The sequence below is a fragment of the Callorhinchus milii genome, unplaced genomic scaffold (assembly GCF_018977255.1).
Source record: "Callorhinchus milii isolate IMCB2004 unplaced genomic scaffold, IMCB_Cmil_1.0 Scaffold11, whole genome shotgun sequence".
In the NCBI taxonomy this organism is placed as follows: domain Eukaryota; kingdom Metazoa; phylum Chordata; class Chondrichthyes; order Chimaeriformes; family Callorhinchidae; genus Callorhinchus; species Callorhinchus milii.
In genome coordinates this window covers 17,176,155-17,190,007 of record NW_024704752.1, presented here as the reverse complement: position 1 = coordinate 17,190,007, position 13,853 = coordinate 17,176,155, and positions in this window count along the sequence as shown.

The window sequence follows — 13,853 nt, the reverse complement described above, 5'->3', positions numbered from 1 at the left end:
CATAAGCATAAATACTACATAAATGCAATTTGTTGTTATTATGTCAAAAGTGGTTCAAATTTCATCTTTCCTGGATTAATTTAGCACAATATACACAGACTAATTAGAACATACAATTACAACACTAATCAATACTTTAGTAGCCTTGAGTATAAGCTCTGTGCTGTGGTCTTCCGATAGTCTTGTCTCGTGTTTATGTTTGTATATGGGATTTATTGCACCATACCCATGTGTGCATCACATCACGTACTAGTTATATGGCTATTTGCTTTTGCACTGCAAATAACTAGATGGTTTATCAGTATCCATATTTTCAGCACTGTCCACTGCAATCTATTATATTTTGCTACCAACTGGTTTAGAACCATAACACAATTAATCCCATTGTTTCTTTGGTGTCCTGTGTTTCCAGCACATTTATCATCAACTCCTGACAACCTTCGCTTAATATGGTCCCTTAATCAGCAGATTGTTTCATCAGTGTTTTGATTTACTCACTGACCGGCAAAATCTATAAATCATCAATTCCTCAGACAATAGTTGTAGTTGTACTTTATACTATCTGCTCCATATTTCCTTGTATTTCCATTAACCAGGTCCCAAGTTGCCTTTTTCTTATGCGCCACAGAGCAGTGTTCCCCTGCTTGTCAGTCACTGTCTCTATTAATTTCATCTCAATAGTACGGTGCTTCACATGTGTTCAGCAGAAGTGATTTTCTCTCTGTTCTATATTCCTTACTTTCCTCCTGGGGGGACTGGGGGGGACGTAACGGTGGGGGGGTTGCGGTGGGGGGGTGGTGGCGGTGATTTCTCCTTGTAGCAGAGTTGGCTCCAAGGTGACATGTTGAGCAACAGAATATCGGGATCAAGTGGTGGTCTCGGTAGCCAGTTGGATCCACTGTACTCCAGGACACTGCTAATGACAGACTGCTCATCGGCAGGACTTGGAGGAGCAGACCAGTCACTGGAAGCAGGGATTCTTCCCACTCAGCTCCTGTTAACCCTGCAAGCCAAAGCTCTAACGAGTAGGGTGGTCCTCGCTGGGCAAACAGCGGAGTTGCAATGTTCTAGCCTAAAGTTTAAAACTTAGGTAAGATCTATGTAAAAGCTTCTTCTTGAGCTCTCTGTGCACCGTCCATTAATTTCTCTCGTGTGATGATGCCAGTGCAAGTGGCAACATTAGGTGAGGGCTGGATCCTTAGACAGGAACACATCATATAGTACTTTTTCATTGTTTTTGTTTTTCATTTCATTGGCAGCTTTTTCATTGTTCCCTACACAGTGATCTGAACTGCACAACAGACTTTAGTTGCAATACTTGCATCACATGTGGTATTTGCATGTTGAGATGGATGGGAGATGGAGTAGATTACCATAAAAAATGCATTAAATAAAGAATCTACTCCAGGGAAGAAAGTGTTGCGTTAATTCATTAGACTGGTGCTAGGAACAAGCGCAGCTGCAATCTTGTTAAGGTATTGAATCAAACTGAAAACATGTGGTATTGTGCTGGCAATGTTATTTTGTTTGCCATCAGAATTACTGCCATGGTGGTTATTTATGGTGGTTTCTCTAGCCCACAAAAAAAAGTCTCGTGAAACATTTGCCCTCAGTTAATAACATGGTGTCTTGGTTGCATTTCTTGCATTTAATACCTTTTAATGAAAAACAAAGCCAATGAAGTCCATTATTTTTGATGGTTTTGACCTCCAACATCATATAAACAAGAGCAAAGTTGTACTTTCTCGTAAATGAATCTTGAAGTTGGAGATGCAAAGGTGTCCGAGTCTCCTCTAAATAATTCACGAAGCTGAATTAGGAATGTAAATCATTCATTTGTAAATCAGTCCACAATCCATTCTGTTCAAATTTCAGAACATTTACTTATTTATTTGCAAGTTAATTTAATCCATTAATGATGCTTTTTTATTCGTCCGGGTTAAGATTTTTTTTTTGATGCGTTCACTTATCATTTAAAAGCCGGAGTTTGCTACTTGAGCCGATTCAGTGACGTGCTTCCATGCGAATTTCGATGCTTTTTAATAATTCAAAAATAAAAACATTTTTCCGACTGAACGACTAGGTTTGAGAGACCTTCGAGTCATCAATCACGGACGTGGGTGACATTCAACAGCCAATCAGGTCATACCATCTGCTGTGCTTGGATAGCTTGTTATAGTTTGGATAAATCGTTAAAGTCAAGCAGCAACATTCTGACCTTGTCACAGTTGTCAGGAGCTATCTAATTATACACCTAGAGATAGAGTTTTGATAGTTATTTGGATATCTTGATGGTTCGCAGCCAACTAAATTGGACTGGTCCACAGATGGATAATTTTTTTATATCCCCTTTAATTTTCGGAGGATGTTCTGGATGATATTTAAAATTCCACACTTTAGTGGATAAATGTAAACTACACGGTTGAACACTGTTGCAATCTGCCTTTATAATAGCACCAGATGCCGGGGAATACAAGCGCGGAAAGAAAGCAAGCCCACCTTTATGGCAGAGCTGTCAATATGATTAGTTGTATTTCACGAGTACTGGAATGTGTTATCAGATACATTACTGCTTCCTTTCTCAGGCTTGTGCAGTAACTGAGAGTTGGATCGAAAAAAACATGCACCTTTTTATAGCAGGGTTTATACAAGCACAGAAACTGACTGCTTAACTGATTGGTAAGGTCACTTTTAGTGACAACCTGTTTTTTGCCAGAGACATAAACGAACGAGAGAAGAATTGCCACAGGAATAGAGCAAAGCACTTTATTTTTCATAATGCTCAAGAAGGTCCATAGCAAAAGCTATTTTGTTTTCGCAAATGTGCAGATAAATAACTTGCTTGTATTATTGATACTCTTCAAATATTTTAGGTTAAGCATATATCTGAGAAGCTATTTATTTTGGCTAATATATATTCCACGGCCTCCAAACACTATATGTTTTAATGCAGTATGTGATGTCCTCAGAAATATTTTCTGAGAAGCACAATCTCACTGAAGCACTATTTCCTAGAAATTAAATGAATATTTCTTCAGTATATCCAGATCTCAGCAGGACTAATGATCGGAAATGGGGAAAATTGTGCAATTTAGCCAACAATAGAATCAAAACTATTCACGTGCATTTACACACAACCAAAGAGGATAAATCATGTTGCACAAGTTAAAGAGCTACAATAAAATAAATCTACTGTCAGGCCAGAGGCATCGAATCAGATATTCTTTGAACAAAGTTAATCATATATATGAAATATATGCGAGGACAAAAAGAGAGTAGAAAGCTTTAGTTGTTAACGGAAGGTTAATCTCTTCCGTAACACTACTCTAATCCTTGTAATCAGCTCAGTCCTAAAGTACTATACTGACTGACACAATGACATCGCGTTGAGATATTCATCTTCAATATCGTATCAGAAGGTCAGAGAAACCAAATTCACTCTTAATCATCAAGCTTTGTGGAAGGAAAGGTGTGGATTTAATTTTATGATGCTTAATGGAGTAGGAACTCAATTTTCTTAATGATAAGAGATTGATACAATAGACTGCAATTTTCAGTCTGTCCTCTCCAATCAATGTAAATCATCATGACAAAGTCAATGCCCTTGACTGATCTTCACTGGGTGAATAGACGTTCACTTTCATTCAGCCATTTTCTTGACAACTTTGCACACATGAACTGCAGTTTACTAAATTGTTGTGAAGCCATTAATTCCCCATTGCAGAAAAGTGTAGGACACATTGGTCTGAGTCAGGTGTCAATATGAACAGCATTTCTGCTGGATTATGTAAATCACTTAATTTGCAGTGTAAGTTTACAGGAACATTTTCATTTTGCTGTGATGGACTCCTGGTGTTTATGTCACTAATATGGTGCCTTTGTGAACCAATGCAACCAATAAATGGTGCATATTTAGCTCACTTTAAGGTGAAAAGACACATTGTCATACAGTAATGGGCAAATATCCGAATGGGAAATTCGCACCAACCTGAATTATGTAGGTTTTATTAAGATTCAGATTCAGGTCGTAAGTGAAATTCATGGCTATGATAGTTGCTGCAGTGGTTCACCTAAGATTGGGGTTGATCTAGTTTTGCCTAAAAAAAAGTAATGGGAAGGCGATGATTTTTAAAAAAAACCTTTTTAAGGACACAGAGAGAAAACAGAGAGACTTCCCCAGTGTTCAGCAATGGCATTATTCAGGCTTTATTAAAACTTTTTTGTTGCATGAAAATATTGTACTTGTCAAGGTGAGGGATATTAGTGTTGGGAAATGAAACTCTTGTTCAACAAGTAATTTTGCGCGCAATTGTACCACAAACTACCTTATGAAAAATCACCCTTTGATATATTCGAGGCAGTGTTGTTGAAGGTTAACTTGCTTGATCGATTCTTCACCCTGTACTATTAATATTTGCCACATCAATACACTACTTCATGTGAATGGTAATTCCCAACTTTACGAAATTAAAGAAAACAAGCTTCATTTTGATTTCATTTTTAGTTTAGAATAGACCTGCCGAATAAGTAAAGGTCAATTTTAAAAAAAGCACAAACAAAATTGGACTTTGTCAATTGTGCTTTTTTTAACAATAAACTATTTTACCAAAATATAATATAGAACATTTTAGCTGAAGAGTAGCTTCTGGTTTGCCATAGCATATTTTTCATCTATTATAGTGCAAACCTATGTGAATAAAACTTCACAGTATAACCATACAAATCCTATTGTTGTTGAAGACTCATTGCTGAATGTCTATGATGAGCCACGCTGTAGACAAGCCTGAGAAACGAAGATTTGAAAGAGTCTATTGTAGAGGCCAAATAGGTATTTTTCAAAAAAACATTTCTTAAGAATTAAGATTTAAAAATAATAAAATTTATAAAATAAATACAAGGTTAACGGTATTAATCCTGAATGGATGTAGATCAATTTATTTGGAAGGGCACTGCCAGGTTCAGGAACCACTGAATTTAGTCACTCCATTTTCTTTGTTATACTACAGAACTGCTTCGAGGAATGATCTTACTTAGTATCTATTACTCAGCTCAGTCAATCTTCATTCTTTCATCTTCTCAAAGGTTATAAAATCTAGCCCGCAAAGCTAGTTTTGGTCCAAAGAAAAACATTCTTGAAAGAGTTGTTCAGACCTTCAAACAAGAGTTGGTAGGAAGTGGGTAAGAAACTCGGTGGAAGAAACTTAATGTAACCATACGTTTTCAGTGCCTTGGGACATCCTCCCAATGTGATAGGTGCTATGCAAATGCAATTTGTTGTTGTTCAATATATTTGTCTGCCGGGATGATTATCTTTTATTATCTTTATTATTATTTATTATTTTATTATTATTTATTATGTTTGTGGGACACTGCTGTGCGCAATTGGCTGCCGTGTTTTGCCCACAAATATACAGTCAATTCACTTTACAGCACATTCTGTGAAGCGCTTTGAGACGTCGAGAAGACGTGAAAAGCGTTATATCAAATGCAAGGATTATTATTATTATTATTATCAAACCTGTTATGGATTTAATGTCCAGGTGAGTACATATCTCTGTGTTATTGATCAGCCAGACTAGTTGGCCCAACCAATAATAATGATTTGGGTAAACACTTTATGTTTACCAGTCATGTTTAGGTCTTCCTGCAGAGGATCATTTTATACATACTAATTTTAGTAGCTGAGTGGTCCCATTAGAATTCAAACCCAGAACATTCCGGTACCAGATTCGGTATTCAACCAACTGAGCCAGCCAAGATGAATTTTAGAAAAGAGGTAAAATGGATTGAAAATATTTTGCTACATAGGTCCGACAGTGAAGAGATAGAGAGAAAGAGAAGATATGCAAAAAAGAGAAAATGGAAGGAGAAACAGGGCCAGAACACATAAATTTTAAATATTTATTTTTATTCGAAATTGTGCCCTTTTTTGTTGTCATTTTCATGTTTTAGGCTTAATATTACAGTAATTTTAGTTGATTAGATGCTGTACTGTTAGCACTCGTTTCAGTATTACATCGTACAAGGTGAAAATGTACAATAAAACTGGTTGCCTGACAAAAGAGTTGCAACGGACCCGCTGGGCAATCTTGAGGTTAAAACCGTTACTAATGTCATCGTCACAGTCAGCCACTTGATAATGATCTTGAAGAATTTAGGACTGAACATTACTTACTGAAATGATCAAGCATAGAACAGAACCACAAGCACTTTCCCAGTACTTCAACACTAAAGAGATTCTCAATGTTAATCAGTTATACTTGGTGGCAGCTGGTTTTGGAACAGCCAAAGAGACCGAAATCCCCAAGTGGGGAAGAATAGTTTATAAATTGTACCTTAATACAATGTATATTATCCAAAATATCCCAAGGATTTCAAGGAAAATAAGATCAAACCGATGCTGTTATCACAGGATATAAAGATGGGAAATTATTTTCTCCTCAGTCAGTCAATGAGGGAAATTCTATCCTTTTGCTGAAGTTTTACAATTGTTCCAATTGCCATTGAAATGTTTACGTTGGAATTATGGTCCTTCTGAGAAATAAGTCAAGTCGTAAAAGCATTTATGGTGTGCACAAACTGACTGGCCTGAACCCTTCTCTTTATTTCTGACCTTGCTTTGTAAGGCTCACTTACTATTGCGAGTTTAAATTCCAATGATTTCCAGTTTGTTTCATGTCTGGCTTCACTGATGGCTTGCACCGGTGATATTCTTCATAGCATTCATTAGTCTTGTCAGAATATTCTTTGAAAACAAAGTGCGATGTAGAATTCTTCTGCAGACGGTAGTTTGATCAGAAAAAATTATATTAATGCTGCTGTCTCCTGTTCAAACAACGTTGGGGGCCTTTGATGGAAGCAATAATTATGTTAATAATCAGTTTTGTGTCTGAAGTTTAGATGCTAAATACTAAAATTGGATAGGAGTTGATTGTAAGCTTGCAAAGACATCCTGTTGTTTGACAAAAGCTCAGGTTGAGTTTTATTAATAGGATATTGGCACCCACACTGATGCACTATGCTTCACAGCACCTCGGGATACGAGCTTGCTTATTTTATTCAGGAGCATTAAGTGCCATTTCATGCTGAATAAATATTAATGAGCCCATTTAAATCTATTTCCAGTGCACTCTAATGCTGAAATCTCATCGGGGGGTGAGGAGCAAAAATGGACATTCTTCCCACATGCTAAAGTGCAAGGGACAACATTGAGAAACAAACAACAAGTTAAGCCATTTAGGATCATCTGCCTACATTGTGAGAGAAAACAGTTGCACATATAGCTCTATGGCTCATGGCTGTACCTGGAATAACATGCAGTAATTTCAGAACACAGGGTGCTCTTAATAATCAATGGTTTAAGGAAATTGTTTCTTCATATCAACAAATCATTGCAAGTGCCAAAAATTACATATTAAAATCTTAAAATGAAGAAACCGAGTGTTGGCATCATTCAGGATTAAGAGCCCTCTATCAGAATCGGTGATCGTTCATCACACTTCAGATTTGTGATACGAGACGACCAAATAGCTTGGTCTTTGTTTTGTTTTTAGCTGATGGTGAACACAACGAATGAGAGTCGGAGGCTACAGAGGCTAGGAAGTCTGTCTTGATCTGTAAGTGACATGGCATTCTACAACCATTGCATTTTATTATACAAACTGACTGATGTTCAGTCAATGACTTGGTTGGAAGGCAAAACAACAACCTATCCTAGATCATTCATCACTACCTTATCACAATCTGACTGTTACCTTATCACAATCTGACTGTTGGTGATCCTAACTTTTTAAGGATGCAGAAACATTTCAGTATAAAAGTTACAATAATAACAAATTGCTGGTTCTATTTTTTCCCCTTCCCCCCTCCTGTTTCCTTCTATTCTCGTCTGAAAGTGGTAATGTGCTAGGTAAATAACTGCATGTAGACGACAGTTATTTGGTGATTGGGGAAAGGATGATTCTGTAGTCCAACAGAACTCATTGGTTCTTGGGAAAATAGTTAAACCTCTGGAATTTCAGGAGACTTGGGTAACCTCTGTTACTTGATTTAAAAAATGAATGCATCATTGCATAATGACAACAACTCCTGTGTACGATCAGCTGTATATGCAAGACCTGCTTATTCCATCCGGCTCAAGATACAATCTATATCTGTTCATGAGGCTTTCTGAACACAAATCTTCTGACCCAGTCAATGATTACGGCCACAAAATTACAATATCGGGTAGTTCATCTGTTAATTTATCGAATTAACAGATGAACAAAGGAGCTCGACCTACAATTAGGAACACCGAAAGTTTGAAAGAGGTACACCTGGATTTAGGAGAAGTGATGGATTAGTTTCAAACACATTCTGCAGTAGAAGGTAGTTTCTGCACAAAACGATGATGATTCAGCATAAAGATTAGGAAATATGCAAGGAATGCAAAACATTGCTTCAAGTTATGAAATTGTTGCAAACAGAACAACATGTCAGTGGATCAGCACAATAGTACAATAATCCTCCGTCTTCTCATCCATTTGTTTTTTTACCAACAAGCGTTCACTCACCTTTATTACAGAGCAGGTTATGAAATGGAACTTAATGTGCTTTCCGGATATCTACCAAAGATGGGTTCGGAATTCAGGATTATGATAACTTCTGTATGCAACTATCTGCGGGTTCCTTTTAGTTGCCAGGTTTTATCTGTATAATAAACTATCAGAACATTTAAAAAGCTATTGAGCTATCAGTCACTGTAATGTGGTTTAGCTTCAATCATTAAACTTACAAGGCTGAAGCTGGCTTTGAGCATGCAACATTGTAATCTCGTTCGAAATACTAGTGTAGTCTACTACTGTTACAACAAAGAAAATTCCTACACTATGCTCTAATCTTCCATGTCCAAATAGAGTCCTATAGCTTTGTGGTTAGAGCACTCGCCTCGCAAGCGAGAGGACCTGCGTTTCATTCCCGGACAGGGCGAAATGTTGGGCAACTTTCCTTACTCCAAATGCCTGTTTACCGAGCAGTATGTAAGAACCCAGTTGTTAGTCGATGGGCAGATTGTTTTTCCAGGTGTAATAATCCTGATGCTGTCTCTGAAGTCCAACTCAGAAAGGCACTAAACAGAACCACAAATTTCCACAAAACCTATTTCATTCACAGAATCACAAGCACGTTTGATAAGCAATTAGAGCCTTGCTAATTCAGGTGTCATGTCATTACTGACTTAATACAAGCATGTACTAGGTACAAAACAACAACTCACACAGCATTGGAACAGTGCTCACTACATAATTCAAATAAATCCTTGAAGATGCACTTAGATCTTGTTATCGTTTGTCAATTTTATAATTTTCTCTTTGCAAATGAAATACTTATATTCGGTTATCTCAAAATCATCTCTTCCTGACTGTAAAGAAGTCCAACAACCTCGACCTTTCCTCAGACTTAAATTGCTGAGAGCACCCTATGCTTTAATGACCAAACACTCCGGGATGCTACCCCACGTGAAGGGTGCTATATAACTGCAAATTGTTGTTGTTCTTGATCAAATCTAATCATGTGTAATTGTGCACTGCGCCAACATGTCATCTTGAGAATCTCCTCTGTTTCACAGGCTCCTATGATCTTGTATGGCCTAGTCCTATGTCAGGCACAAACTACAGACATGTTTCTCCTTTCACGAGATTGGGCTTGTTCTCCCTTTTTTTTGGTCATTCAGTTATAATTGTAAGTGACAGGACTCACAAATGCCAGTCAGTGCCCACACGTGTGCAGCTGTCAGCGATGTTTTCAATCAGGGTGTCAGGACCAAAGCTCAAACATTTTAAAAATTTACATTTCTTGTAACTTAAGCACGGCTTCCGGCTGAAAACGCAATTAGCTCAGCTTCAGCCTTCCGAGACACAATTTGGGTAACCCAGACAGCAAGCCTCAAGGTAGGATTCATTCAAATCTGCCAGGGGATAAACAACCAATCTGACAGTCACAGCATTACTCCGAGTGAGACTTAAAATAACAAAGGTTACTTTACAGCTTTTTGTTTGTGTGAGTCCCACACTGTATCCTCTGGGATTTCCACATGAAGGTGGGATGCATGGAATTCTCAGCTTGGTCTGGATACTCTTAAGCATGGTGATGGGTTTCCGCAGGTGTCAGACGTCCAACTGACCCCCAAAAATATACATCCTTTCTATTTTTGGATTCCAAAAGTATCCATATTAAAATATCGATGCAAAGAAGACTAACGGTGGTTCCAAATATTTGCTCTAGTGTCCTTTTTACTTGTGTTGGACTTTGGTTAGTTATAGGAACATAGGAAAACAGAAGAAGACCGTTTAGCCTGTTCCAGAAGTTCATTAGATTTTGGTAGACCTTTTTACTCCCAATACTCCTCTCTTTGCCCTCCCCTTTAATACTTTGACCACCCAAGTGGATGTCTCTCTCTTTTGAATGTCATTATTGATTCCGCCTCTACAGTTTTCTGGGGAGAGAATTCCACATCTTCACAACCTGTGAGTGTAGAAAGTTAGCTGTTAACTTGCAAACAATCAGAGTAAGTATAGGACAAGGATTTACCACCTTTCTACTGAAACAAGACATTTAGAAAAACCTCTTTAGAAAGATACTATGAGACCACCGTCAGTTAAAATCAAAGGAAGAACTTACATTTGAGTTTCCATTTGAACAGTTGATAACCACATCATTATCTTCATGTGCAAAATGGCCTGAGAGTGAGTAAAGGCAACGTTTAGCTCTTTGTATATATTCAGAACTGTGTTTACTTAATTGTACCTCGCTGGCCTGCCTAAGTTGCAATTTTAATATAATTGTTTCATTACGGAAAAGGTGACGTGATCTCAATTGCAATTGAATCTTTAACATGCATTAATTCAGGAAAGAAATAGAGGAAACTCATCTTCCCTTTCATAGCAGTTAACATACCACTCACTAATGATTTCTCTCGATTCAGAGGGAGACTTTATGATGCTGGTTCTGTTGAATGCATGTACAGAAGAATGGTAAATGAACCATGCAACTGTCATCACCAGATTTATATAATGAATGTTAAAAGGATCATGACGTGTCACATTTTAGTATATAAATCACCCGTCTGATGAATTATGCAGACATTTTTAAACAGAAAGAGCTTTTTTTTCTCGCTCTTACTACCATATGCCAAGTCGGTGAGGAGGTTGATCTGCTTAAATCAGCCAACAAAATGGGGTAGGACTCTTCACCAAGGCAGCAGGAATGGACTAAAGAATCCAGGACAAAATAAAAGTCATGGCATAAAGTCAATAACAACAACAAAATTACATTTGTTTAGCGCCTTTCACGTCAGGAGGATGGCCCAAAGTGATGGACAGACAGAGCTGGGGGTCAGGGTGGGGGAGGGGGGAGGGCAGGGGTAGAAGCAGGGAGATCAAAAGCACGGTCAAAGAGGAGGGTCTTAAGGTGGGTCTTGAAGGTGGCGAGAGAGGGGGCGAGACAGAGGGACTGCGGGATGGAGTTCTAGAGAGTGGGGGCAGAGTGGCGGAAGGCCCGCCCTCCGATAGTGGGGCGAGCGAGGCGGGAGACGGAGCCCACTAAGCGGAGGGAGCAAACAGGATAGTAGGGGGTTAGGAGGTCAGAGATGTAGGGGGAGCAAGACCGTGGAGGGCTTTGAAGGTGAGGACCAGGATCTTGAACTGTATCCTCTGTGTGATGGGAAGTCATGGAGCAGAATATCTAAGCTCATATTTTATTACAGATTCAGATTTATGTTACAGATTTGGCAAGCTTGAGAGTTAGAGAAGAGCCCCACGCTGAGCCACTCCTCTTTATCGAGGCTGATTATAGTTGCTGCACATAACTTCTAGCCTTCTAGTTTCTTACAAAACTCGGGAGACATCCATGTACTGCTTCATATGCCACATGTGTTCTGGGACACTACCCATTGGAATTCACACAGTGCATATCTCAGTAGAAGGGGTACAAATGAATCAAAGTGAGAAATGCCAATCACACACCACCGGATCATTGCATTAAACATAGATTCAGGGCAAAAAAAAATCCCAAGTGTAACTATCAAAAATAACAGCTATTTGGGTCAAAACAATAAATCAGAATTTCCTTTCCGTTCTATAAACAACTCAAGTGAAACGCGAGGCCCTTCTCCAATGGAGCTTTGGTGTTTCAGATACTGGGATCCCAGCTTGTGTGAGCGGCAGCTGTCTCGAAACAAGGGAGGAATCGTAAAATAACAAGCTTTTCATAAGGCTGTTAATGGACAGAACAAACGAGGAAATTTCCCTCCAAGGAAGAGATAAATTGAACCCATTTTTTTTTTTTTACCTTTCTGCGAAGAGTATTTTACATTAAAAGTACCTTTCCCAGAGTAACATTCCCCGCTAACTTTCATCTGCATCAATTTATGTTAGTTCTGCTGCATTAATATGTATGAAGACAAGTGGGAAATATCACAAATCATACCCAAAGGGCTTGCTTCTGTTGATCAATTACATTTCATCTTCTGAAACAATTCCATCATTATCATTCATAGATGTTAATTCATCATTATTAATCTTTTTGATGACTTACAGAGAAGCACGTCGGTGACAGAAATAAAAGCAATGACAATATAATAATCCTTTTTTAAAAGCGCACGTTGTTGCTATTGCGGGAGCCTTACAAACATAACTGGGCCAAGTGGTGCAACGTATTGATGTTGATGTAGCACTGTATCCTATTGCAACATGGATTTACCCCCTACGCTTTTTCACAAGGCAAATTCTCTGCTCTCCGCTGGAGAACGTAGGGATTGAGACTTTTGGTACAGGACTGCAATGTGGCAGTTACCTACCGATCTCAATCGTAGCAGGGATGCGATGCAAACTATTCTGAAGCACGTTTTTATTTGATGAGCAATAAACACGCTATACCACATTTTGTTGCAACTCCAATAATGCTGCATCAAGCATTGACTGCGGTCGACAACACGGTAGTCAGAAGTAACCAGCTACAATGTATAGCTTCTCTTCAGATGATTTAATGGTTACTGCTTCAGGAATCTAATTGCTGCAATGATGAATGAAAGGGAAGTACACTTTAGTAGAATTCATTGCTAATGGCTCCCAGCACACCAAGTGTTAATCTGCATTGCCTCTTTTTTCATCAGGCAGATGCTCACAACCATATCCCATTTGCCCTGTTGCACAACACTAATCATTTCAGCGCTGTCATAAGAATATTATTGTTCCACTGAGCTGCCTTTAACCGGAGCTGACAGGTGTAAGGAAAATCACTCCGGCTTTTTATTATTAATTGAAAAACATAACTTTGCGGTTCTGGTACTGGCAGATTTGCCTGTTAATTGTTTATGAAATTTAGAGAGTGTACCAAAGAAGTTTGAGAACTAACTGTACGGTATAATGAGCTTCCCAATGATAATCATAGCGGCAAAAGGAAAAGGTGGTGAGAGGTCTTTATTGTCTATTTTATGAAATTAGAAAGCGAAGCCTAAACTGTAAAGTCTTTGATTTGCATCCTTCAGATGAGACCTTATACCGAGGTCCCAATGTGCTTGTTCGGGTGGATGTTAAAGATCCCATGCCACTATTCAAAAAGAGATGGGAGTTTCTCTCTCACCAGGTATCCTGGCCAACAATCCCCCAAGTAAAATTGGTCACTCACTCCATGGCTCCATTGCTATGTGAAAATGGCTGACCTGTTTTGCCCACAAAATACAGTCACTCCGCTTTACAGTAAATCCTGTGAAGCGCTTTGAGGTGTCTCAACAACGTGCTAAGGCGCTATATCAAAAGCAAGGATAATTATTATTAAGCCTCAGTATCGCCGAGACAAAATTTTTATTTATGTTTCTT